At 36.0% G+C, this 5,145-nt stretch overlaps 1 pseudogene; it reads right to left on the bottom strand.

Moving 5' to 3' along the window:
• Window positions 1-4,449: 4,449 nt before the first annotated feature.
• Window positions 4,450-4,551, bottom strand: LOC148544281 (small nucleolar RNA R71; annotated as a pseudogene).
• Between the last annotated feature and the right edge of the window lie 594 nt (window positions 4,552-5,145).

The raw sequence follows: 5,145 nt of genomic DNA, 5'->3' as shown, positions 1-5,145 counted from the left end.
TCATTGATGAATTTGTTGGGATCCTCCTACGGGAGTCCATGGTACTGACAATTCTGCTGCACCAGAGTGACCAGTTGAGGTTTAACAATACTTCACCCATAGAAGTCGGGCGTTGGTGCAGTGTACGAGCCAAGCACCTTCCTTGCTTGCTCTCCAGCGTTTCCACCATTGTCCTCCATGGTAGATTCTTCGGCTTCCTTCTCAAAAGTTTTCTTGAGACTCTCTCGGGCTTTGTAAGCTCTAGTTTGTTGTAAACGCCGCCTTAAGGTCCTCTCAGGCTCAGGATCAAAATCAAGAAGGGGTTTCTTGTCCCTATTCCTGCTCATAAACAAACAAGAAACAAGAAAAAGTGGGAGCCTCTATGTCAGAGTATAGAGAAGTCCCAGTGAGATATCCTATATAAAAGAAATAGAGTAAAACAAAGTAAACAATTAACCTAAAAAAATTCAAAATACAAGTGAGAAAATAACTTAAAAATTCTCAAAAACTAGAAAGACAATAACCCTAAAATTTTCGAAAATAAAAAGGAAAGAAAAACCTTAACAGGACACCAAACTTAAAATTCCAAATTATATGAAAATAAATAAGATAAAATTCAAAAATTAAGAAAAATAACCAAAATAAAAAATTGAAAATTAAAAATAAAAGTAAATAAACAAAAACTAATAAAAATAACTAATCTAAGCAACAAGACAACTGGTAGTTGTCAATCACAAACAATCCCCAGAAATGGCGCCAAAAACTTGGTGCGCAAATTGTGAGCTCGCACAACTTAACCAGCAAGTGCACCGGGTCATCCAAGTAATACCTCAGGTGAGTGAGGGTCGATCCCACGAGGATTGTCAGATTGAGCAAACAATAGTTGTCTTGTTGGACTTAGTCAGGAGAAGTAGAGAAAAGGGGGTTTGTTTGTTGAAAACGCATAAACAATAAGCAAGAGAAATAAAGAAAGCAATAGATAGTTTAGTGTGAAAATAATGTGAGAAAATAGTTAAGGCTTCAGAGATGTTTATCTTTCCGGGTTAAAAAGTCTTACCAACTATTTTAACAACGAATGATTCATTCTATGGCAAACTATAAGTGTCTAAACCCTAATCTCTTAGTGATTTAGCCTCCTCTAACCTTGGTCAATCGCCACTCTCGTGGTCACTTAACTCAGATTAAAGGGTGAAGTTCAGAAAACTAGTTTATACCACGAAGGCCCTAATCACCCCAAACTGGCTGAATAGATGTTGCCTATCTCCATCGGTTTGTGTAATTAGCCGTCTAAGAGAAGTGTTTTCAAGCTGTAGTTCAAATGAGATAACTCTCTCGAGAATCATAAAAACTCATGTAGAAAAGGGTCATACTCTCATTCCACCTAGTTGATGAGCGGATATTTTATACGCTTTTTGGCATCATTTTCATATTGTTTTAGTTATGTTTTGTTTAAGTTTCATTATATTTTCATAGGTTTTAGTGCAAAATTCATATTTTTGGATTCTACTTTGAGTTGTTGTGTTTTCTGATGATTTCAGATAATTTCTGGCTGAAATTGAGAAGTTTTAGCAAAGTCCGATTCAGAGGCAATGAAAGCATAGCAGATGTTGTCAAAATCTGACATCCATGCACTCAAACAAGCATTTCTGGAGCTACAGAGGTCCAAATGATGCAATCGTAACGGCGTTGGAAAGATAACTTCCAAAGCTTTCCAGAAATAAATAATGGTCTATACTTTCCTTCGAAGGATCCTGCCCATAATGGGCGTTGAACGCCCAAGAACTATCCCCTTTCTGGCGTTCAACACCCCAAGGAGATTCAAGCCAGCGTTGAACGCCCAATCACCCCCTTGGTGCGTTCAACGCCCACCAAGAAGCATAAGGCAGCATGGATCAACCCCCTAATGGGCGTTCAACACCCATTCCTCAAGTTGGATGCCAAGCTCAGCACAAGTACTCAACCAAAGTGGGCCCAAGAGTGGACTTTCGCACCTTTAGTCTAGTCTATCATACTTTTGTACTTCTTAGTTATTATGTTATTATATATAGAACAAAGATCACAATTATTAGAAACTTTTACTTGAACTTTTACTTTTACTTTTGATCTTTTCCCTTTGGCACGTTTTACTATTACTTTCTGTAAGTTATGAGCAACTAAACCTCCTAAGTTAGGGTTAGGAGCTCTGCTGATTCTCATGGATTAATAATATTACTGTTTCTATTCCAATACACGTTTGATTTTATTCTCTTGTGTATTTTCGGAATTTATATCATGAATTGAGGGTGAACCGTGACATTCATCCTTGTTCTACATGGGTTCCGTGTGAGTCTTGACCTGAATAGCATTGAACCACAGCTAGAGAGTGCACTGCGGATTCCAAGAACGTACCTGGGCGACTTTGGATAAGTGATATAAAATCCCGTTGACCATGGTTTACTGAGGTTTCTATGGCGTTAAGGCTAGAGTAAGAGAAGCAGCATTCCCTGATCCGGAAGATACGACCTTGTCTGTGGCATTTTGAGTAGGATCACGAAGGGGAGTGGATTGGTTAGGCCTTTACCTTCGGCCATAGTGGGAAGCCATGAGTTAACTTGATGAGAGGACATGAGTTGCTCGGATACGGTGGACTACTATGGTTTAGAAGAGATTAACTTGATGAGAGGACATGAATTAATCACGTACGGCTGCCATTGAAGGAATCATTCGTTATTGAAGTAGACAGTAAGAAAAGTTAATCCGGAAAGAATACGCATCTCCGAAGCCTTAACTGAATCCTTATCACTGCTTTTACACCAACCTGGTATTTCGTTCTTTATTATTTTATTTATGTTTTCAAACAAACAACAATCTTTTCTAATCGCCTGACTAAGATCTACAAGATAGCCATTGCTTGCTCAATCCGACAATCTCCATGGGATTTGACCCTCACTCACCTGAGGTATTATTTGGACGACTCGGTGCACTTGTCGATTCATCTATGTGAAAATTGTGGAGTTGAATTTCACGCACCAAGTTTTTGGTGCCGTTGCCAGGGATTGTTCGAGATTGACAAACTACCGGAGTATCTTGTTGCTTAGATTAGGTACTTTTTAAGGTTTTATTGCTCTTTTGATTATGTTTTTTATTCTTTTTTTTCAAAAACTTTTAAAAAACTTTTATCTTTAATCATCTTTTCTTTTCTTTTGTTTGAGTCTTGTGACAATCTTTAAGTTTGGTGTCTTTTTGGTGTTTCTTTGTTTTTCTTTCTTTAAATTTTTGAAAATTGTTTTTGATTGTTCTTCACTGTGTTCGAATTGTTCTTGGTAATTTTTCTTATTTGATTTTAGAAATTTTAAGTTTAGTGTCTCTTAATTATTTTTCTTTTTTATTAAAATTCAAAAATTAAAAAAATTCCTTTATCTTTATTCAAATTTTTGAATTGTTTACTATCTTTTCGTATCTTGATTTAAAAAGTTTTAAGTTTGGTGTTTTCTTGTTAGTAAAGTTTAAATTTTGATTTTCAAATCTTATCTTTTCAAATCTTTTTCAAATCTTTATCTTATCTTTTGTGTATCTTTCTTTAAATTCCAAATATATTATCTTATCTTATTTTAATTTCAAATTTTCAAAATCTAATTTCAAATCTTTTTCAAATCTTTGTCATATCTTTTTACTTTAAATCTTTCCTATCTTATCATTCTTCAAAATTTTAATTTTCAAATTCTTATCTTTTTAAATCTTTACTATCTTTTAAAATTTGATCTTCAAAATTTTTAAATTTTAAATCGTATCTTTCTTAATCTTTTTAAATCTTTATCTTATCTTTCTTTTTAAATTTTTAAAATTTACTTATCTTATCTTCTTTTTAAATTTAAAACTTTTAATTTTTAATTCTCTACTTTCTTTTAAAATTGAATTTCAAAACCGAATCTTTTATTTTCAATTCTTGTTGGTTAGTTAGTTACTTGTTTTACCTTATTCTCTTTCTATTTCCTTTCTCTTTCTTCTTTTTCAAAACTTCCTAACTACTTTCTCTTTCTCCTTTTTGAAAATTTCATCTCTCTCTTTCCCTGTCAACTTTCGAAAATATCTCCTTTTTTTCTCTCTATTGATTTTCGAAAACTATCCTTATTAAAGGACATCTTCTTTTCTTTTCCTCTTGACCTATCCCTCTAACAAATGACCTCTATACTCTGACATAGAGAATCCTTTCTTCTTTTCTTCTTGCATTCTTTCTTTTTGTTTATGAGCAGGAACAGGGATAAAGAACCTATCTTTGATCCTGACCCAGAACCTGAGAGGACTCTAAGGAGGCGGCTACAACAAGCTAGAGCACAACACTTCGAAGGAAACCTCATAAAGCTTTTCGAACAAGAAGCTGAGAATACAGACATGGCAGCCAATCCCAATGATAGAGGAGATACAAGGAAAGTCCAAGGTAACTTTACTGCACCCACTTCTAACTTCTATGAACGAAGCATCTCTATACCTACCATTGGAAGTTTAGACCTTCAGATAGAAAGAGGGTGAATCCCTCTATGAAGCATGGGAGGGGTACAAGCAACTGATCAGAGGGTGCCCTCCTAACATGATTTCAGACTCGACCATGCTAGATATCTTCTATGATGGTCTTTCTGAGATGTCCAAGATGGCATTGGACCACTCTGCTGGTGGTTCACTCCACTTGAAAAAATGCCTAAAGAGGCACAGAAACTCATTGATATGGTTGCCAATAACCAATTCATGTACACTTCTGAGAGGAACCTATGAATAATTGGGTAGCTCAGAAGAGAGGAGTCTTGGAGGTTGACACTCTGAATGCCATATTGGCTCAAAATAAGATCCTGACCCAACAGGTCAACATGATCTCTCAGCATCTGACTGGATTGCAAGCTACAACTGGCAGAACGCAAGAAAACTCCTATGAAGGAGATGCCTATGATCCAGATCAACCCATGATGGAGGAGGTTCACTATATGGGAAATTCCTCAGGGAATCCCAACAAGGAGCCTTATGAAAACACCTACAACTCATCATGGAAAAATCATCCGAACTTTTTATGGAGGGACCAACAGAAGCCTCAGTAAGGCTTCAACAACAATCATGGTGGAAGAAACCAGAATAGGTTCAATAACAGGCCATTCCCACTTTCTCAGCAACAGATGGAGACTTCTTAGCAGAGCCTCT

This window comes from Arachis ipaensis, chromosome B9 (genome assembly GCF_059453495.1).
Source record: "Arachis ipaensis isolate K30076 ecotype BB chromosome B9, ASM5945349v1, whole genome shotgun sequence".
Classification (NCBI taxonomy): Eukaryota; Viridiplantae; Streptophyta; class Magnoliopsida; order Fabales; family Fabaceae; genus Arachis; species Arachis ipaensis.
This window is presented reverse-complemented; position numbering and strand designations above follow the sequence as displayed.